Raw genomic sequence first — 23,070 nt, 5'->3', positions numbered from 1 at the left:
TGCCCCTAACCTGTAGCACTGCATAGGGTTGTTTTGATCCAAGGGCAGGACATGGCACTGGGCCTTGTTCAGTTTCATATCACTGGCCTCAGCCTACCAATTCATCCTGTCCAGATAACCCTGTAGAGCCTTCCTGCCCTCCAGATCAACACTCCCACCCAATTTGGTGTTATCTGCAGGCTGACTGAAGCAGCACTTAATCCCCCGACATAGGTTGTTGATAAAATCATTAAATAGAACCAGCCCCAGTACTGAGCACTTGGGAACACCACCTGTGACCACTGACCAGATGGATTTAATTCCATTTCCCACCAGTCTCTAGGCCTGGCCATCCAGAGAGCTTTTTACCCAGCAAACAGTGCACTTGTCCAAGGCCTAAGCAGCCAGTTTCTACAGAATACTGTAGGAAATGAAGCCAAATATAAACAAGATAAGCCCTTCCCTCATTCACTAAGCGGGTCACCTTGTCACTGAAAGAGATCAGGTCAGTCAATCAAGATTAAAAACTAGGTCAGTACAAGGCCTATATAAAAGTTATGAGAATGCATTTACCTTCCATGAAGTGATTAGGAAGAAAATCACCACGCCTTCCTACTCCAAGCTAACATCCATATCTATTTTGTTTTTACGTATTCCAATACTTCAGAAGGACAAGGTGGATGGGGATGCTGGGACATTTCACTGTTCCTTAATAAACTAGGAACTTTCTTTAGCAGGGATAACTTCATAAGACGCAGAAAAGTCATGGAATTCTTCCCAGTAACTCGTATTACTGCATGCTTGTGTCAGAGGTAACTGCTTCCAAGAACAATGCTTACCAAACACATTCACAAACCCTGAGAACACAACTAAGCAAAAGAGAAGGTGATAGAAGAAAAACTGGAGCAGTACTTAAAGCTCTAGACTATCACATTTTTCTCCCTGCAACACTCCCTAAGTCTATTTATTTCAAGTCCAGTTTAGAGGAAATCAAAAAAGGGAAAAAAACCCAGAAAACCAATCAAGGACAAAATCCCCACCTTATTTTGCACACAGCAAGTAAAAACATCCTTGATACAGACATATTAAAATTTCTAATTTATACAAGAGCATTACTATTGCCACAAGAATACTGGAGAACATTTTTTACAAACCAAAGCCTATGATCCTAGTTTTAAAGTGACTGTGTGAGTTGGTAACTGAAAAAGATGTTTAGATTTCGTGGGGTTTTTTTTCATCTCTAGTCTTGCTTTTGGAACTAAACAAATGAGTGAAATGTTTTTTTTCTCCCTCCCTGCAACCAGCAGGCAACTCAAATAAACTCTATCTGAACATTTCTGTGGTTAAATTTCCAATACATAGAAGTATAACTTGATCTTCAATACTGCTACCCAAGAGGCTGATTCATTGATGAGCTTTATGCTAGACAGATTTTTACTCTAGAAGTTCTTACTATTCACTAGCCAATTCCCACTTCACATTCATGATCAAAAGACAAAGAGCTGACAAGTCAACCAAATACAAATAATGGGATTTTAGCCAACTTATTTGCAATTAAGTTGGCTGTGTTATTTTAGAGAACTTGGATCATGATTAATGACAACATCAGCTATCAGATAATACAAGAAATCATCAAAAAAGAAAGAAGTGGTGTGATAACACCATAAAAACAAAGAAGTGGCGTGATTACACCACTTTCATGAAAACATCCTTGAAAGTGATCATGTAGTACTTATTTCTTTCACCTATTACACTCAAGAGAACCTGGCTCTTTTTTCGAAAAGACTTGACTAACTGGTTAAAGAGAAACTACTCAAGATATATTCACAATGTTACTAATAGTTGCATTGAGGAGGCTTAAGAAAAGTTCACCCCAAAGCAAAACACACTCACTTTTACACACAGTTCATTAATTTCAATGTAAATTAAAAGACAGTACTGATAATAAATGATATTAAAGGTCTGACACGAATGTTTGAGATAAAGTAGAAGCAACAATCAGGACACAGAAGCATTAAATCTATCCATCTACTCTTTATTCACATCACATATTTTCTTTTATGGTACAATGGGAGACTGATCTATCTGGTACTTCTCCACCAAACACGTGTCCAGAGAAAATGAAACAGGCCCGGCAGTAAATTGTCAAAACAGCAAAGATGTTCAAAATTTCTGTCTTACATGTCATCAGTGAAAGGCATAATGAAGAAAAGAAGGATTTTATTTAAGACAGGAGAAATAGCAATGAAGTTGAAGTCTAAGTGACTAAGTGACTCAAAATTTGGTCCCACACTCCTTCACACAAATTTTGGTAACATCTTCTGTCATTTCAATCTGAAGAATGAAATGACGAACATAAAAGACCACCCCCTCGCAGCTGTCACAGGAATTAACTTCCTTAGAAAATTTGTAAGACATAAATACTATTAAAATGTTAAACATATTAAAAATAATTTCACACACACAAAGTGATCACCACAAACAACAAGAGCTATTCAATCTCTGTTTGCCAAATATCTTAAAAATCTCATTCACTAGACATGTGTTTAATGCCAGGGTTGAATACAATGACATTTTAATATAAGGTTTTATTTCAGTATTTTCTCTTATACATTGCTTAAATTTGGAGTTTTTATTAAAATTAATTTACTGCATTAGAATCCTGAACCGTGAAGGAAAGGAAGGAAGCTGGTAAATTTAGCTAAAAAATGGTTGCAAAACTGATCCATCAATGTCTTTGTAGCTAAAGAGATAAACAAATACCAAAATCAACAAAGTAAGAGTTGTTTAAAATTTCAACTGACAACAGATGCTTACAAAGCACTAAATTAAGGAAGATACACTGAAAATCAAGTAAGTAACCATTATTCCTGTAATAAAACCAATCAAAGACAACAAATACCTATTTGTCAGAAAAATGGCAACACTAGAGTATTATTATACATGGTGTTTACTTTAAAAGCACATCTACATCTTCACCTACCAATAACATAAGACTCCAAAGAAGAAAGACATAATCCCTGCACTATGATTCATATTTTATTTTCAATAAATATTGAGTTTCATTAGACTCATTGTAGATTTGAAGTCACAGATGCCAAGACTTAACAGTATAAAAACTGAGCATGGACAGATGGACAGTATCTTCCATCCAAACATGTGAAAGCACAGGCTTCAAACACTGACAATATTTACTGCAGCCATAATCAGATAGAGACTAATCCAGAATGTATCATGAGCCAACTTAAATAGTTACAGTCTGCCTTAAATGCAATGTTGCAAGCCACTAAGTAAAGCATCTTTTGAAATAATGTTTAATTCTAGATGAACACATTAAGGAACAATGACATGAAACTGGACCAAGTATCAGAACACTGTGAGTAAAAAAAATCTCTGTCTTTCCTATATTCACCTATCACATCCTGATCTGAGAGGGCTATGTGACTGTTACTTACAAGATAAGTAGAAAACTGAAACAGTTTTTTAAATTAAATACACACTGAAAAGAAACTGCATGCGCAAACTATCTAAGAGCTATATTTATGTGGGCTTTAGAAAAATGTTCCCAAATATCTGTAATACTTCTATACTTCAGATAATGCAGAAATGTAATAAGGCACCTTGTTTGTTTACTTAAAGACAGGGGGAGAGTGAAGTTAACTAAATGATCCAGACAAGAGTTTCTGGCTTTATAGTTTCTCTAAGACAGTGCCTTTGATACAGCAAGGTCACAGCAAACACAGGAAAATAACAATAAAAGTGTTTTTCTCTTCTCAGTATGCCAGCTGCAGAAAAACAAATGCAAACGATGTCATACTCTCAACTCTGACTTGCAGCACAACCATTATTTAACCCCTCCCATAAAGACCACCTGTAACTTCTCCAAATCTTTATTATAGAAGCCCACTACAGAGTTTTGCTGCAGGACTACACAATGAGGAAATAAAATGAAACTGCATTTAGAATGTACACATGGGAATTCAACAGAGCAGAGAAACAAGCACCCTGCCTCTCTACAGGAAGCTGGAGACAGATTTTGGCATTAGCTGCCTTCAGCTCTAAAGGCAAAAGCAAACACAGTGCAAAGCAATTAAAGATTAAGGTTTTCCTTGTGTCAAGCAATGATTAAAAATTGTCTTATATTAATATGCATAAAGCACCAATACTAAATCAGAGCTGGCATTTTGAAAGGTTCTGTTTAGGAAGAAGAGCAGTGAGAGTGAAAAATAAGAGAGAATGGCAGATTTCTGAAGTAAGGAACATGTACATACACACACACTAAATGCAACATCCTGGCCTACTTACTTGATTGCTTCCCACCTACCATCACTACTGTCAGCCCCAGTGCATTATTCCCCATATCCTTCCTCCTCCACTTTTTCCACTGCCTCAACATTTCTTAGAGTCAGACAAGGGAAAAATATGTATTACATCCACCCAAGACACTGGAAGTGCTATTATGGAAGAGATCACATTCCCATAATCCATCAATAGGAAGCTTTTCAAGTGGCAACAGATGGCAGGCATTCCTATCAGAAATAAAACATGATAATGAACATGAAGTAATACATTATAAGAGAATTTTGTATAGGTACTTCCAGTTTTCTTTCAGTATCAGTATTAACTTAAAAAGTTACAGTAAGTACAGTTGCAGTATTTTACTTGAGCTTGTAAGTCACAATACAGATTTCACTGTAAAATGATACATTAAAATCAATATTCAAAATTTATTGAAACTAATCCAAAGACTGCTGCTGTTACAAAAGAAAAAGGATTTAAAAAAAGGGGGGGGGGGGGGGCTGATTACTGGAGAAAACATTCATCCTAGAGAAGGAAACATTAATTATAAAGACCGTGTATTCCTACAGCTAGCCAAAAATGTAAAAACACAAGATAAATCCAATTCTCAGAGTACTTTCAGATGGGCTAATACTTCTTTCCTATTATTTTACTGAAGTGTATTAGGATACTACGGTTTGGAGTATTGTTTGTTTATATAGTGATTCACTATTTTGTCTCCAAGAAGTCATCTCAAAAACAGCATGCCACAGTCAGTATTCCTAAATGGTATTGGTCTTATGTATTAATATCATCATAAAGCTAGACTGTAAACCTCAATAAAGGGGATAAAAAGGTGATTATATTCTTCAAGGTTTTCTTGAATGACATTTAAAATGGCAGTAAGCATACTACCAGAAAAATACAGGGATATTTATTATTGTGAATTCCTATAATTTAAACATGCTTTTTCCACATCAACATTTCCTTCATCAGGCAGGATGAAGGCAACTAGCTAGCCAGCCAAATTTCAGAAGCAAGATACTGAACTGCATTAGTAAGAGACCCTAATTACTGCGATCAGATTTACAAGCTTTTGACCTAGTACTGAATTTCTGTATTTTGGGAGGAAAAGTGTCTGGACAGAAGATCTGCAATGAGCAGCAGTGCATCTGGAGACTCAAACTGAGAGCATATGAGGTGGCTCCACTGCATCAGCACAAAAATTTTCAAGTTTTGTTGTACCTGCAGTGCCAGCTGCTAAGGGAAATGTGATTCTTTCATTTTCAGCTCCAGCCTTCTGATTCATTCACTCCTTTTAACCTCTGAGACAAGTAATGCAGTGGGCAGAGCAGGAGTCAGCCAGCACAAAACCAGAGAGAAAGAAAGGGCAAGACAAAAAGGTTTTGAAAACAATAAAATACCTTTAAAACTTGGTGTCTTGTACTTGTTTTGGCTGTGCTTGTACTCAGTATCACAGAAATCAGGGATGCATACTTAACCATAATGTCAGACTATAAAGAGTCATAGGATAAAGAATTATTCTTCACAACTTTTGTACTCATCTGTTAATAGGGAGGGCATGGTTTTTAAAACTCATTTGACTGTCACATGCCAACATTTTGTGTTTCAGCCCAGTCACTACCTTGCCCTCAACAGAAACCATTTTGACAGAGTTGCTTTCACTGACAGCAAGTAACGTATCTAAGGCAAGTAATGTATTTATACATCTATATGAAATCATGTTTTGGTAATGTAAGCCGTTTCCATTTCATTCTGTTAAGATTTAGGCAGCTGCAACATAAACAGGAAAATGAGGAAACACTGCCTCAAAGCAAATGTTTCATTTGGTAATAGAAAACCTAAGAGAATCTTAAGCATTTGTCATATAATCCAAAACTAGAAATAGTGATTTAATAGTCTCAAAGTTCTAAAATACCACAGTTATTCTTTGCTTTTATTTTGGTGGATTTTTTAAAAATCAAATGGACTTACTAGCTGTATTTGTGGTTTATTGTACAATACCTGTATGTACACAAAGTCCTATACAGACTTGTAAGGTATACATTTAAATAAAATTGCGTTGATTAAACCTTTACTTAGAAAAGCTTTATAAATTACATTGTCCATAAAATTCCTTGCAAGAATTTTGTGGCACTTTACATTAGAAAACATGTTTTCTTAACTGATATCTAGCTTGTCTTGATTAGCTGACTTTAGATTTTCACCACTGTACAGTCAAAGCACCTCCTAACAGAGTCACATTAAGACAGTATCTTCCAGACAGGCAGTGCTGTTTCAAAGCTTAGAGATGCTTTGGGAATGACTCAAATCTATGGACGGTCTTTTGAGGATGGCTAAATTCACTTATTAACAGGAAGGTTAATGGAGAACTTGAGAATGCTCAAGCAAAGAGGATACACTGCATGGTGAAAACTGAATTTTTTTGGCAGCAAAACACCAATGCCTTGGCTCCTCAGTCTGTGAAACCACTTCCTTCAAAACTCTTAACTTAGGTGCTTTCCAGACCCTTCTTCCAATTAAAACATGCTTAATTGTTTAGACCATGAGACGCTCACGACAAGGTCTTGACACAGTCCTAAGAACCAAGTAACAAATACAAGGACAGAAAAAAATTTTTGTGCAACAACAGATAAAATTCTCTGCAAGAATGCTTGAATAAAAACATCTGTCTGGCAAGATTTTATCGAACTAAACATTTTCCAACTTCTGACAAAGAAACACAGATTTAATTACATTCAAATTACTCTTTACATTCTGCTATTTCCTTTTTAGTGCTGGGGTCATTTCCAATCAACATCCATTTACAAGCATGGATAAAACTGGGAAGCAGTCTTAGAGTGCCAAAGTTCCCAAAGTTTTAAAATATTATAAAAGCAAAGCATTACTGCAGAAGTGATTTTCTGTAATGAACACCATTATGACCTTCTCTAAATAAAATCTGGCTCATTATCAGAAATCAAAACCATTGCTAAAGGCCTCCTGGCTTTTGAAGAAAAGACTACTCTTTACTCTTGAGTGCTATCCCAGATCAAGTCTTGACAAAATGTTATGGAGACGTTTGTCATACACTGGAAGAACATATTCCAGCATATTACATGCTGAGAATTTAGAGATGTAAACTACAAGTCATTAAAAAAGCACTTTGTTTCACACAGACCAAGAGATCCTTGACTTCCAGTAATTAAAACTGAGATCAAAAACAGTCCTGAATATCATGAAGAAAAAAATCTTCAGCGAGATTTTACTACCTGATTTCACATCACTTTTTGAATGTTTAATATCCATGCACTTCAGAGAAGTAATTTAAGGTCTTAACCACAGCTGAAACAGACTGTTACATTCATTATGAAGACCTCTGCAGAACAGATGGACAACTCAAAATAACAAATTACTTTCAGCTGTCATTTGAATCTGATGGTGTACATTTGAACTGATTGCTCTGACTCCATCCAGACAAGAAAACCACGGCTTGAAAGGTTTACCCCTTAGAAACAAGAAGCCTCATGGATCTGTGCCATCAGCTCCTCAAAATCTTTAAGGTTTGGTGATCTTTGCCTTCCTCTACTTACACATGTATGTTTTAACTTCCACTGTTGAAAAATCCTAATTATACAATAAAAACGTCTAGTTATGTAAGAAATTAAATGTATAACCCCAGAAATCAACCACTTATTAACAAAGACAAGAAAAACATGTATCCCTAGTAAGTAACTGTGTGATAAAGTGAGCACTAGGATTTTTTTATCTTTCATCACAGATCTCTTATGAGAAACAACAATTTTCTCTACCAATTTTTTCTGAAATAGAGAGGAAGAATCTTCATGTACTTGTCCTAAGACAACTCCTCTTGCTATCTATTAAAAGGTCCTTAAAAATTCTGGTTTTCAGTCACCTGACTCCACTTATTGGTCCAGGTACACTGGCAGACCAAAAAGAGATGTTAAAACAGAAATACGTAGTGACAGGCCAGAAGCTACCAGCTGGAAAGAAGCAGGAGGGTACTACAATTCAACTGAAGACACATTTTACCAACAATCACTTTTTCACAATCCCGTGTAGATTAAGCCCAGATAGTAGGACTTGACAGTTAAATAATCCAAAGATTTGGAAGGCCCTGAGAAACTACATATCCTTTGGTTTAAAAAATTAAGTGACTAAGGCTTTCAACTTCATTGGTCTGCCGAATAATTGCATCCGTGCTGCTACAACAGATAACAAAAAAACATTGCTAGAATTGCTCCATAACCTGCAAGTGGTTAGCAGGTATTCTGGAGTCTTTGTGGATTCAAATGTACAGACAGTAAATTACATAAAATTAGCTATCCATCTACCATATAATTCAAATAATAAAGAAGCCTTGCAAAATTGTTCTTTTGTTCCTGAAAGCCTGGGAGGACTCTAAGATGCACTCTGTTCATACGCTTCTCCCATTATTCTGACATTCTGCTCTTTCTGATATAAACTGCAGCAATGATACAACAAACTTAAAGTCTCCTTTGAACTCTTGCTGCAGCAGCTTTCTTACCCCAGACACAATCCTCATATCTGGCAATGAGAAACAAACAAATTGTTTACATTATTTACTTTATATTAAATACTACAGCAGGAGTTTAACCAATAGAGCACAAAAGCTATTTTTCTTTCCATCCACAGCTGTTCAGTCCTCCATTTTTTTTAGCATTTAATTCCCTCAATTCTTCACTAGAAGTCTTAAAACTCTGGTTTTTGAAAATATTTTCCATCTTTTTTCCTCTCTCAAATGTAATTGTTAAAATGCTTAGTGTATTAAGTGGGGGAAGAAAGAGGAACAAGGAAAACATTGGCATGATGGTATTTGTCTTCTCAAGAGACAGTTAAAAGTGATGGGGCCCTGTTCCTGGAGATGGCTGAACAACTGCCCATGGGTAGTAGTGAATGTGTTTTCTTGTTTCTTCTGCTTCTGCATACAGCTTTTGATTTCCCTGTTAAACTGTCATTACCTAAATCCATGAGGTTTTTTAGAGTACACCCTTAAACCATCACAAAGGCTTCAAGATAAGGACAGATTCTATTGGGATGTATTAGACTGAATAGCTGTTAGTACTGTTCAGCTGATAAACAGCAGCCTCCCGTGCTTGCCTGGAGGCTTGCTTTCCTGACATGTATTAAGAGCCTAGTGCTTGCTTTTTGCTTTCACTGCTTTCTGTACTGCACTGCTTCTCACCTTCCTGAGTTATGCCTTGGAACACCTTGGTAACACCACACTGATGTACCTGGACTAGCAGATGGCCAGCATAGTGCCACTGTGCTGACAGGTTCAACTTTGGTCTGAAGATGAGCTGAAGAGACTGGGATGTGCTCTCAATGGTGGAGGAGTGATCCATGCAGCCCACATAGAATCCCCTGCTAGAGCAGGCAGATGACTTAACAAGTAACAAAGAAACCCATGCTGAAGCAGGTTTGTTGGCAGGACCTGTGTCTCCACAGGGGGCCCTCACTGGATCAGTTTATGGACAACTGCAACCCACAGCAAGGACACACGCTGGACAATGTTACCCATTAGTGGGGCCACACACTGGAGTAGGGGAAGCAGAGAGTCCCTTGCAGCCTGTGCTGAAGACCATGGTAAGGCAGGCTGTGTCCCTGCTGTCCCAGGAAGGCCTACGATGTGGACTCCGCTAACAGTGGATCCTTAACAGGAAACCCCTTGCAGCAGGGCTGGGGACAAGAAGAGGATTTCACTGCAATATTACACCTATAAACCCAAAAGGATCAGGTGTGAAGATTATAATGGATGTATCATTAAATTGTTACAATCCATTATCTGAATTGCATGTTACAGAAGTAAATATAACAAGAACTACTCAAACCAATGGAGGGGAAGCCTTCCAGAAGTCCAAGCACAGCAGTGACACAATCTGAGTTGGCTTTGGTCCCCAGTAATTGGACTAAATTAATTGCATGCAACACACCTCCTCTCCTGTCCTCAGTGACTACCACAACAGATGGAGCCCAAAGTCATGGACTACACAAAATCAAAGGATATATTATGGACATTTTGCAGGGGTGGTCCACAGACTATGGGAATGACACCTGGGTGTTTTATCAAGGAGAGGGAAGGAGAATGGTGGTTAATGAGCTTGTACAGAATAGTGTGGGACCTGAGCATGATGTAAACAACATGGAATAAGGGGTGGAATCTGCTGGTTTTGAATAGGGCAGAGCTAATTCTCTTTAGAGTGGCTAGTATGGGGCCATGTCTTGGATATGTGCTGAACAGTGCTGATAATACAGGCATCTACTTGGCTGCTGGCTGGAGTTAAACCACAAGAGGTTTTTATGAGTTATTTACAAAGACTGGAAGATTTCTCCTTGTTAAATATATGCTAGAATACACTATTAAAAGCTTCCCATTTTTAACAAGGAGACCTACAAATAATTTCAATGATACATTAATCCATTAACAGCTGGGATAAAGCCACACTTGTCAGTCACTGCAAGCGAAATAATACACCAGGAAAAAATCATCACTTATTATTGAGATTGCATGTGTCATGAAGAAGCATCCACTCCTCCTATTCTAGCAGACCCCTCTTGAGTGTCAACCCCACAGGCCTTGTACTGCACATATGTTTTTCATGGTTAAGGCTTTTTCAGGTACCACTCATGGCATGTGATGAACTTCTCTTGAAAGACAGCAGATAGCCAGCAGTGAAGGTCCAAAGCCATTTCCATCAGCCTGAAACTGAGCAGCAGAACTGTCCAAAAAATGTTAGACACTATTCCTCAGCTGCACAAAAACCCCTTAGGCCCATCTGTCCTCCACAGAATCAAGGGCAATGAATAAGCACTTGTCACCCCTACAAAGGCAGGAAGAAAACAGTAACCTGGGCAAACCAAACTTAGCAGAACTCTCCTTTTCTCCCTTTGTACCAATGCAAACTGAACTCAAGTAACAGCCCTCAATATAAACAGACTAAAAGGAAGGCCGCCAAAACAGAGTGACAAAAACATGTAGGCTTATAGCAGAAGAAGGAGTATCTAAGAGGAATTAGGAAAGAAATGGGCACATTGACAGGTAATAAAAAGGAAAGTGAAAAACAACAGTTTCAACAAGGAGGACTAAGACAGGGCATAAAAACCTCTAGACTCATCCAATAAGCACAAAACCATCCTTCCAAAACAGTAAAACTCTAGCTTTTAAGATCTGAGCTTATTTTGAACATACCACTTTTACCATATTAAATCAAAATAGGAACATAAAGAGCAGCTCTAAACTACTAACCCAGCTGTCCTAAGAGCGTTATTTTAACCTTTATTTACAATTTTTCAGCAATTAGGTGCTGTATCCATTCAGACAGCACATAGTATCTTCTACCAAAACACAAAAGACATTCATAACTAGATTTCATCAGCCATGTCTCTCACATTTCATGTATTCTGAATTTTTCTATGTTTGTACTCAGGATTGGTCCCATTATGTGAAGGAAAGATTCCGCTCATGCTTGTGGCAGGTTTAATGAAATAATTACAGAGACATGAGCCAGGCATCTCTGAAATTTCTTTACATTGCTATGTGTGCTCATGTAAAACAACTACTACACTTCCAAGTTGGAATGATTTCAGCAATAAGAATTACTCCATTTCCCATTTCAAAATATTCTCAGCAGGACAACATTTGAAAACTTACACTTGTAGAAAGAATGATACCTTTAAAGCACTCACATTCTATTTTCATTTCTTCTTTCATTTCAGCATTAGATCTGGTGTTTTGCATGCATGTAGGAACAAAGGGAAGAAGTAAAATGTCTAGCATTATGAAAACATGCATTATCTTCCACAATGAAATGATACTTCACAGAAAAAAAAATCTACAGTTATCAAAACTTTTTCTGTTTTTGCTGGGTATTGGTTTGAGGTTTTTTGATGGTTTTGTTTCAGTTTGTTGAGTGGTTTGTGGATTTTGGGTTTGTTTTTATATTTCACTGTAGACACTGCAGAAAGAAAATACTTCCAAAGTTTTACTGTAACAATTTTTTTTCATTGCATAACCGAATAATGTGTCACAGTTCAAGAAAATCTGATAGTAAATATAGAATATCAATCATTCCAAACATTGCATCAAGTCATTAACAGATGCTTCCTCAAACTCTGACCAAAAAGCAGAGTGACACCATTACACCATCACTATTTTGTCCGTCAGTGTCAATGAAGAACATTGCCCACAGTGAACCATAACACCATTAGAGACTTCAGCACTTACATCTGAATTCTTTGCAGTGACCTAATCACTGCCATGATGTGACATTTGCTGGTTTATTTAAAATTGAGAAAATTTGCTTGGCAGTATGTGGGAGCTGAAAGGTCTAAATTACTAAGGCAACGAAATCTCACCCAAGGCTCGTTTCACTTGTGCAAGAGCCTAGACACATTCACTTCTGCAGTTTTAGAAACTGCTGATTGGAACTGCCCACTCCCCTTGCTGGAGATGACCACCTGAAAGCAAAACCTTCTTATTGATCAGGTGCTTATTTTAACAGATACTACCACAAATTAATGATGAAGGCAACTTTACGGCAATACAGGCTTCATATAGCAAAAGAGCAAGGAGAAACTTCAGGGAAAAAGGCAGGTGAAAGAAGAGATACATCCACCAACCTGCCTGACATTAACTCTCAAGTGCTGTTTTAACAGCATACATTATTAAGATCTGCCAAAATGATAGTCTGTACTTCCTTCCCCTAGTTCATTAAGAGTTGTAGTTTAATCAGTAAAGAGTAGCCAAGGAAACACTTGCTAAATTGCCAAATACCAGCTGGTTAACTGAATTCCAGAGAAGGTAAGCAGTTAGTTACCAGTTTCTCTTAAAAGCACCTCAGTACCTGCTGCAACATTAACAAAAGATCCACATAATCCAGGTAGTACAAGTTTCCCTTTCCAGTCTTGTCTTTTGTCATTTAGCCAGACAGAAGGCTGTCTCTCTGGAGACAGAAATACAGAAAATAATACTTGAGCAGTGCAAAAGTTAGGTTGTTCTTCCTTATCCAGTCCTGGTAATGGTACTCTACAGTTTCTGGAATAGTTTAGTTTTAATCCAAAAAAGAGTTGAAGACATGTTCTGCATTTAGATCTTTGCACAAAACTCTCAGAATCCCTTATAACAAGACATTGATGTTAACTTTTATAGGTAATGCGAAATTGTTAGTGAAAATAAAGATGTCCAAAAAGAAACCGAATAACCAGTCACCTCTTGCCAATTTCAAGTAAAAAAGACAGCACTAACAGACATGTGAAATGAAGTAAAAACACCTATGTGGAAAACTAGTATGAAAGCAGACAAATAATGACTAAAATAATTACTAAAATTGAAATGGTTTTTTTGCTGTGAAGAGTCATGACAGCATTTCAGATGGTCATAATGATTTTCTGATATATGAAAACTTTTATAATCCACAGTTTAATATCAGAAAGCAGCAAAATACAAAGAAAGCACTGGCAAGTCATTGATGAGCTACAGCTTTTTATAATTATCTTTTCCTTAGTCTGTATAAAAAAGGTATCCATCATTAGAAACATCACTGAACTTACAGAATTGACAATTACCATCCAAACAGATAGTCATTACCACCCAAAACTTTTCAGCTGCCCATTGATACAAGCTGTTGAAAAACTATAGAAATAAACTATTCTCTGAAAAGGCTCAGCGTAAACAGACCCTGACAGTCCATGCAAGGAATAAGTAAATAAATAAACATCATCTCTGCTACTAATCTTAATAATTGCATTCTAGATATACTTTTAAACTACCCTCAGGAATTTCTTAAAGCCAAATCTCTTTCACACACCCCTAAATTTCAAATACTAGATGGATGTATGACATGCAGTGAAAAGAAAATAAAATCTTCCACTGCAAGTTATTAACTACTGCAGCCTACTAGTAGTATCTGTAGGCTTGAATTTAGTCCTCTGCAATTCACAAAGACCTGCTTTTGGTGACTGAACTATGCCATAAGAGACAACCAAAATAACTTACTAATTTTATTAAAAATTTAATAGTTTTTTAATAGATGACACCCACACTGACACTTGTCTCCCTCCATTCTTCAGAACACAACATTCATCACAACAAGCATGCACCAGTAAAAGTTTGGCTGACAAGCTCAGAAAGGACCGTGTCTCCAGCGATCTTCACAAAGCAAATGCTGGGCATCTCGAAGACTTTCTTTTCTCAGGATTTACCATGTATAGGTCTCTTCATACTAGAAAGATGTAATTTCAGAGGAAAATTTTTTAAAAATCATTCCTTTGGTTTTGGATTAAAGTCGGGAGAAGAGAGCTGAATTTGGAGGTTTTTTTCCAGTTGAATGCTAAAATTGTCATACTCTGCAGATGGCGATAATGGATGAGTAAGTCAAAAAAAGGTTACTTATGGGAAACCATAAATGGCTAAGGAATCTGGGGGAGAAGCAAAAGCAGCTCATTTTTCCCTTCTCTTCACTCTTACAGTGAATATATCTATGGTATCATCAGGCCTAAAACAGAAGAGGACTCGAGAAACTTTTTGCATTTACTTATACCCTGGATTTCCCATACTAAAGATTAAGGGGGAAAAAAAAAAAACCCTTAAGACACTTTCCAAACATCTCCAGAAATTCAATTCATTGGCAACTGATGCTTGTGACTGGAGAACAAATGCTCTGACAGAGCACTGGCTGTGGAAATGTACATCAAGTTCCACTATGAAAGTAATTTGACCCACTTGGTGGAGTGATGGAGAGTGGAACTGAAGAATGGGGACAGGATGTACTTTCTCTTCCCTAAGGGAAGCAGCAAAAGAAGACCATAATCGATTTATATATTTGATCACAGAATAGCTTATATAAATAATTACTCCTACAATTATTTTCAACCCATAGCATTGATAAATCCAGCAAATTAGAAAAAAGGCCAGGGTAAAATACATCTTTGTCAAAAAAAAAAAAAAAAAAAAAAAAAACAAAATCAATGGGAAACAAAACAAAATATTATCCTCCCTGTATCTGCAAAACTTTGTCCAAATTCAAGCCATTTTTAGCGATAAAATCTTAACCACACAACTCAAGAGCTATTGTTGTCTGGATAAAATAACTTTACATAATTTGAATAACTGCTACAGATTAGAGAAAACATATTTAGATAAACAATTTCCAGTGGCACTATCTATGGTTTTCCCTAAAATGTTACATTAAAAGTTACTGCAACTGAAACAGTACTTTTTACACCTATGTATTTCTAAGACAGTAAAATGAAACCTTGAAGTGCCAAGATTCACTTAATACCACATAGATCAGTTCTGGTGACTTTTTAAAAAACTTGAAAGAATCTCACAAGCAAGAAAGTGAAGAGAAGAAAACTGCTCCACCTGGAGTGGTGTGGTGCCATTTACAACACTAGGCTACTTTTCCTATGGCCAATGGTCAAAAAATGACAAATGAAGTATTTCACCAATATAAATACAAGTCTTCTTAAATTGTTGCAGAATAGCTTGATCTTGGGAGGGGTTTCTACTTCATTCTAGCCAATCTAGACAGAGAAGTACAAGACTAGAAACAGAAAATTAATAAACTGATATGAAAATAAATTACTTACTCTGGTACTACCAAGTCTAACACTACTATTAACAAGAATACATGATATGAAAAAGCAGTAATTTCAGTCACAGAAAAGGCCTACGTGGATTTTTCAAAGGAAAATAGAAAAATACTGTCCATCTGAAATTTATCTGAGAACAAGCATAAATCAGAGAACTTTATTTTGCCAATATTCAAACTAAATATCTGTGAAGTAATCATCATCTTATGGCACCTCAAGAAAAAAAGCATGATCTTAAAGCATAAATTGATTTAAGATGGAAGTCTACTTTGCAATTAGTTTAAGGCAAGTGCTACAGGAAAACATAGTTTAATTACTTACTTCATTTAACAAATTAAATAAATCCATGCAAATGTTACTAAAAAAGGTAAACATTTTTCTCTAAGGCCACGGATTTCACACAAAAGTGTAATTTTTACTACACTTTCCGCACCATGGAACTTTTCCACAAGTGTAGTCTTTTGCACGTGGTAAGAACAATTTGCACATAGGGGTAAGACATTTTAAGCGAGCATTTAACAAGTTATGCTTGCTTTTTCCTAAAAAAGGTTTGGTAAAGCTTCAAAAACAGACAGTAAACAGCCCCTGTACTTAGGGGCTCCCCTGAGTACAGACAGAAGCAATCAGACAAACACAGTACACTGGTGTGGGGTTCAGACCTCAGAGGAAAGGACTAACTCCAAGATGGAAAGAAAATCTTTCCAAGCATTAGGAAGATGGGTTTGAATACAGTGTGTTAGCACTTTCTTAAAGTGATGAAATATCATTAGAAGTATCTTTAATAGATATAGATTTGACAGAAGTTACATTCTAAAATGTAAATACTTGGATGTAGGAACAGGGGCGTATATACACTTTTAGCAGCACGCATGATTAGGTACTTACAAAGCACATAAAAAATTTCCTTACCTCTTCCTATTTTGAATCCTGATATCAGTATCTGAGTCCTTGTGTCCAGAAATTAATTTATATATTAGGGGGAAAAAAGTAAATAAAAGAAAATCCAGTTATTATCACAACAAAAAGGTAGGAAATACAATCATTTGAAATGCAGGAGTTAGGATCCCAGACCACCTTGATGTTAGTGCCAAGACAAAGCTTAAGCTTCTAAATGTGTCCATGTTCCAACAAATTTTGGGAAAAGTCACTCTGAAGGAACAAAAGATGGTACTTTGTATGGATAAGATGTTGAAAAAAAAACAAAACAAAACAAACAAACAAAAAAATCCTGTTCCTCAGATCTCTTCTACTGATTGCCATTGCACAGCAAAACAAATAATTTATTGTAAAAACATTTGTCTAGGCAGTTAAAATAAATTTGGCAATGTCCTTTAATTAAGTAATCAACTGATCCATGGCCTTTATTATGCCAGTCTCTATACTCAATAGTCCAAATACAACAGTGTCACATACAATTATTAATAAATAAAAAATTTCTAACTTAGCCAGCTGTACTGTATCTTTCAGATTCTTCTTTCAAGTGACAAACCAGAAAAAATTATACAGCATAACACATTCCCTGAAAATTCATCAAACACTGCACTGACATATTTGCATGAAAAAATGACATTCATGATTACAAAAACTGTAATGTTTACATGCATATTGTAAAAGAATAACAAAGATGACCTGTACTGGTATAATATAATCATAATTCAAACAAAAATTGCATTATATATAATAACTGTGATGTTACTGGATAATAATCAGCTAGAGAAGGCATTGTATGCTGTCTCGTTATGTAGAGAGAAAAAAGAGTTCTTAAGGGAAAATCTTGACAAAACAGTGATTTGCCAAGTTGGCAAATAACAAACTCATTCCATGAACCTAAAAAATTAACTTTTCCTCTCTAATTACTGCACAGCATTTTCTCATTGACACCAAACATACACAGAATGCTTTCTGTCTTAAATCAAAATTAACTTAATGCTATTGATAAATCAACAGTTTCCAGCAATAAGGACAGTCTCAGTATCAAACAAAAAGGATCCTTACTGCTGCCAGAACACAAACCTTTTTAATGTAGACAAAGTTCTAAGTTACTGTCAGTTAAAAATTCAGAATACAAAACAGTTATCTCTTAAGATCCTCCAATATAGACATCTGCAGGAAGAGTAAGTCTTCTCCATACCACTTTGCAAAGATGAAAAATAGTGTCAGAGCTAGTTCAAGTTCTTCTATTGGCAACAAAACTACAAAAAACCCTGATTATCACTCTTGCATATTTCTTCCTTACAATCCCTGCACTATCATAATGCTACCATACATAACTTGATTTACTCCAGTTCTCACCCCCACCTCCTCAACAATTTCCCCACTGGCTCCATCAACTTAAAATTGTGATTTGAAAGAGGCAGCCATAACTGTGAGAACACTCATCTTCTGGCACAAAGAACAAGTAACTTGAGCCCACCAGAGTTTGTCATTCCCCCTACTTTTAATGATCTGTACCATCCCCTATTTTTGGAAAGTACATGTTGTGTTTGTCAAAGGAATAAAGAGACCCTTAAGTTCCTACATATAGTGTGAAGTTCCAAGTCTAAAGTATTGTTTCTGATTAAAGAGATAAAAGGCAGATGTGGAAAGAAAATAATGTCATTGAAGAACTCACTGCTGGTTTATTTGTTCCTACAATGCTGGCTCTTCGGTATGATTGCAAAACTTCAGGTCTCTACAAACTTCAGTCAAACTACCAGCAGCACATAAGGTTTTTCAGTCCAATTAGTTCTCACCACACTGAGCATTTCAATTTAATATTCTGTTGATTTAAGTACAGATGCACTTATTCAGTAAAATTGACTTGAGAAAAGCTAATTTTCAGTCAGACAATGAGGCAGCATCACCAGCAGTGACTGAGGTAAGTGCGAGGGTGAGCACTAGATCAAGATGTACAGGGGGGTTCCCAAGGTCAGGGACTCCTGAGCAAGAGCTCAGAGCTGCATCCAGACCTGGAAGCCTTGGTGAGGCAATCAAGCTGGCAGATAAACAGACGGAGAGCCGCCCTGGGGAGAAGGATTTGGGCTTCAGGTGGTGGCCAGCAGGGCCAGGGAGCGGATTCTGCTGCTCTGCTCTGGTGAGACCGCACATGGGTCTACCCTAACCCTGCATGCAGCTCTGGGCTCGCAGCACAGGAAGGACATGGACCTGCTGCAGCAAGTCCAGAGAAGGCCATCGAGACGATCAGAGGGTTAGAGCAGCTCCTACAAGGAAAGGCTGAGCAAACTGGGGTTTCTCAGCCTGGAAAAGAGAAAGCTTTAGGGTGACCTAACAGCAGCCTTCTAGTACTTGAAGGGAGTCTACAAGAAAAGACAAGGACTTTTTACAAGAGCATTTACTGACAGGACAAGGTGGAATAGCTTCAAAGTGAAAGACAGGAGGTTTAGACTGCAAGCAAACTCTTTGCTGTAAGGGTGGTGAGGCACTGAAAGAGGTTGCCCAGAGAAGCTGTGGATGCTCCATCCCTAGAGGTGTTCAAGGCAAATTTGGAAGCTGCCTGGAGAACTGGGTCTAGTGGGAGGTGTCCCTGTCCACAGTAGAGAAGTTGGAACAAATTTACGTTTAAGGTCCCTTCCAACCCAAACAGGCTATGACTGTATGAATTTCAATAAAAGCAGCAAGTTTTCTCTAGGCTCCTCAGAGCAATTATAGAACAAACCACTATTTATAGTGTTTCTTCAGTTAGCAATGAAAATGTGTTACATATCACAATAGGTAAGATTGCTTTTAACACAGAATAACCTGATTCTTTTTTCTCTTGTACTGCTTGCAAGACTTTCACATACCACCTAAACTTGCAGTCTAATACAGCAAGCTTGTATTTTAAGAAGGGTGGTGTAAGTAATGCAAAACTACTTCGAGACAGAGCTTCCAAATAAGTCTTGTGTAAGCTAAAAGACATGGGCACCGTCTGCCTGGCTTCTAACCCACTGCAGTCAGATTGCCCTGAGAAGGTTTTCCTCCCCATTTCCTTTAAATATAACAGCAAACCTAACCCAGAAAATCAGAGTTTAAAAATCACTGAACATCTTTAGTAGCACTGACAAAAAGAGACCAGGGTTCAGATGAATAGCCTCTCAGGAATGCTGACAGTCTTAAATCAACTGCATCTCTAAATGCTACTATCAAAACAAATTCCCACTTAGTAACTACTGACTTACTATATACATGTACCAAACAGCAACAGTTCCAAAGCAAGAAGTAGAGAAAATATTTATTGTATAAAATACAAGATGTCCTTATACTTTCTTGTAAGCCAGTATTGTAATTTAGAACAGTAGTTGTAGAGTGAAAGGCTATCAACATGCATGCTTTTCAAACATCATGTCCACAGCCACTTTGCAGCTCAGAGCTTAGTAGCTCCACTTAAGAGTTTCAATGGAAATGCTTCAACTTCTTCTCACGGTGTCACCCAAAGAGTTCAGGAATTTTATCCGGAATTATTTCAGTCTTGGGAGTTCATTACATGATAAAAGCTAAAAAGGCCACACTACCTATATTGAATGGCCATATGGGAAAAAAGAAATGAAAGCTAATAAAGTAAGCGTAGAATGGCTCTCGACAAGAAAACTTACCTGTATCTCAAATATAAAGCTTTGAGATGACCTCCTCTAAATCATGTAAGTGGACAGGAGATGTAAGACCAGGACAGCTGCAGCGACTAAAAGCTGTACTTTACAGCCTCTTAGTAGCAGAAATCTTTCATACCATGGCAATTAATTTCTGCCATTCTTGGCATTACTATTAGGCTAGGATAATTACAAACTCTAAGTCTACTTTATTGTAACATTTACAAGTGTTCAGTCTTGATTTCCAACAGTGACAGCAGAGTAACAAGATCAAATCAGCCACATCAGCCCACAGAGAGAAATCTAATAAATTTTCCTCCAGAACTGGCTTATGAAATGTTATATTTCCAAGCTTTCTGTAGAAAGTCGCATGACCCTCTTCTAATGCATCCTATGTGCTTCCACCACATATCTTGGGTTCTGCACAGCTTCTGTATTCCCTTAAACATATTATAAGCAGTCTACAAGTACAGCCTCAAAAGAAATAGTAATGCTACTGAAAGTGTACAAAGTTGCTGTTTCTATTCCCCTTGTCACAAAAGAATTTAATGAATTTCAGAGCGCCTTTATGAGACACATGATGAGTAACACAGTTGAGATTCTAATCTGATCTGCCACTAAAAGAATGAACAGAAAACTTCACAAGTATCCTACCCAAAAATAACTAATAATAATCTTTTAACAGCACAGTACCTAGAACTAAAATGACTCCTAACAACACAGCTACCACATGCTTAATTGTTCATTCTGTATAAACAAAAACAATCTATAATGGAGGACAAATACATGGGATGCTCCTTAAACATAAAGGCTCATCTCAATTTTTTTTTTTTTAAATTCAAAGCTTTTCATCCATGGACTTAATTCTTCTGTGATACTCTGGAAGAAAATACACAGTATTATTTTGAAAAACACCAAAGAAAATATTTTCAGAACATTCTAGAGGATGTAGGGGTAATAAACCAGAATTTCTTGAACTGGTTTCTCAGAGGCATGCATTTCATACAGAAAACAAGAAGAGCCTAAACTGATCTGACAGAAAGCCTGCGCAGTTTTGTAAGCAAAAAAAAAAAAAAAAAAAAAAAAAGAAAAAAAAAGGAAAAAAAGGAGAAATTGCAAATATGTGAAGCAGCAAAAGAACATCCAAGCGCTTGATAACCCTCAATAATCAAACCTCTTCGAACCTTATAAACTTTGGGACATGCAAAACTTTCCACACAGGACACTGAAGTAACACCCAACATTCTGAGGATAGAAGTGACCAACTTAAAAGGCCAAATGTGACACCACAAGTTACTAGAACTCAGTGGTTTACAAAACTTTCCAAATTTCTTAATACTGAACACATACACATGTATGTACGTGTGCATGTGCGCATACATGTGTATTTGTTTCTACACTGTAAAAGAGACTACAGACTATAGACTGCAAAACAGACTACAGACTGCAAAACAAGCCCCGGTACTTTACCTACGAGTACCAATTCATTTCCTATTTCTCACAACTTCATATCATAGATACACAACACTGGAGCCACATACCTGCACGGCTGAAGTCGCACACCCAAGGGACGTGTCCCCTCTATCTCCACCTTACTGGAAACGCCATCTTCACCCCTCCACTCAAAGAGACCCCTTCTCCCCAAGCCGTGGGATTCTGTTCCCTGCCCAGGCCCCTCCACACAACCGCAACTCCTCCCGCGGGCAAGAACGGGTGGGGCGGGGGGTGTGCGGGTTGCCTTTCCCCCAGCACCGAGAGCCTCCTTCCCCCGCGGTGGGCACACGCGGCAGGACAGGGACAGTCGCTCCCCTGGCCCACGGAGACTCCCTGACAGTTTCGGGAGAGGAACCCCACAAAGCCCCCCACCCCGCCTGCGACCACCCCACGCCCGCCCCGAAAGTTCCAGCGCGGCCCCCCCAGCCCCAGCCCGCTCCTCCGCAGCCCCCTAAGCCGTCGGGGCGGAGAAGACGCTCGGCCCGCACCCCCTCCTCACCCCGCAGCCCACACCGCAAATACCCCGCAGAAGGGCGGGGGGGCGCCGGGCCCGCCCCGCCCCCGAGCCCCTCGGCTGCCCCTCAGCCCCTCGGCGGGGCAAGGCCGGGACCCCCACGCCCGCCCCGGCCCCGCACTGACCTGACGGAGGGGGGCGCGGCCGCCGCTCGGGGCTACAGCGGGGGCTCCCCCCGCCGCCGCCGACCCTCCGCTCCCCGGCCCGTCCTTCTCCGAGCGCCACCGCAGGGCAGAGAGCACAGGAGTCGGAAACGCCAGGCGGAGGGAACCACCGGCCCCTCTTCCCTTTCCCAAGAAAATTTTAAAAAGAAAAACGGGGGATTTAAAGGGCTCGGCCCGGAGTTTAAAACAAAGAGGCGGAAATAGCCGAGTGCGGCCCGAGCAGAGCCGAGCGGGGGCGCCGCGCTCGCGGCGCATGCGCGCGGGGCGCTCACCCGGGCACGGCGCCGGCCGCCCCCTCCTTCCCTCCCCCGGGCAGCGGGGCCGGCGAAAGGGGGTCCGGAGCCCCCGACAGGCCTGGGCCCGAGCCACGTCCCGGTCACAGAACCGCACAGTACGCTGGGTTGGAAAGGAGCCAACAGGATCATCGAGTCCAACTCTCTCA

The 23,070-nt window shown here is 38.5% G+C and overlaps 1 protein-coding gene across 6 annotated transcripts in view; it reads right to left on the bottom strand.

The window, feature by feature from the left end:
• PCGF3 (polycomb group ring finger 3) overlaps positions 1 to 22,864 on the bottom strand; it is a 55,349-nt gene extending 32,485 nt beyond the window's left edge. Inside the window, exons 1-2 of one of the 6 annotated variants that reach the window (XM_063181186.1) lie at positions 22,590 to 22,634; positions 16,801 to 16,838 (exon numbers count right to left, since the gene is read on the bottom strand). The gene's annotated coding sequence lies outside the window, so the exon portion shown is untranslated. Of the gene's footprint in view, positions 1 to 16,800; positions 16,839 to 22,589 lie in introns of those variants that run through there. The other 5 variants (XM_063181183.1, XM_063181182.1, XM_063181187.1 and 2 more) reach the window with 5 other exon arrangements.
• Between the last annotated feature and the right edge of the window lie 206 nt (positions 22,865 to 23,070).

Source organism: Melospiza melodia, chromosome Z, assembly GCF_035770615.1.
Source record: "Melospiza melodia melodia isolate bMelMel2 chromosome Z, bMelMel2.pri, whole genome shotgun sequence".
Classification (NCBI taxonomy): Eukaryota; Metazoa; Chordata; class Aves; order Passeriformes; family Passerellidae; genus Melospiza; species Melospiza melodia.
The sequence above is the reverse complement of the archived record's forward strand: the minus strand, read 5'-3'. Positions and strand labels throughout refer to the sequence as shown.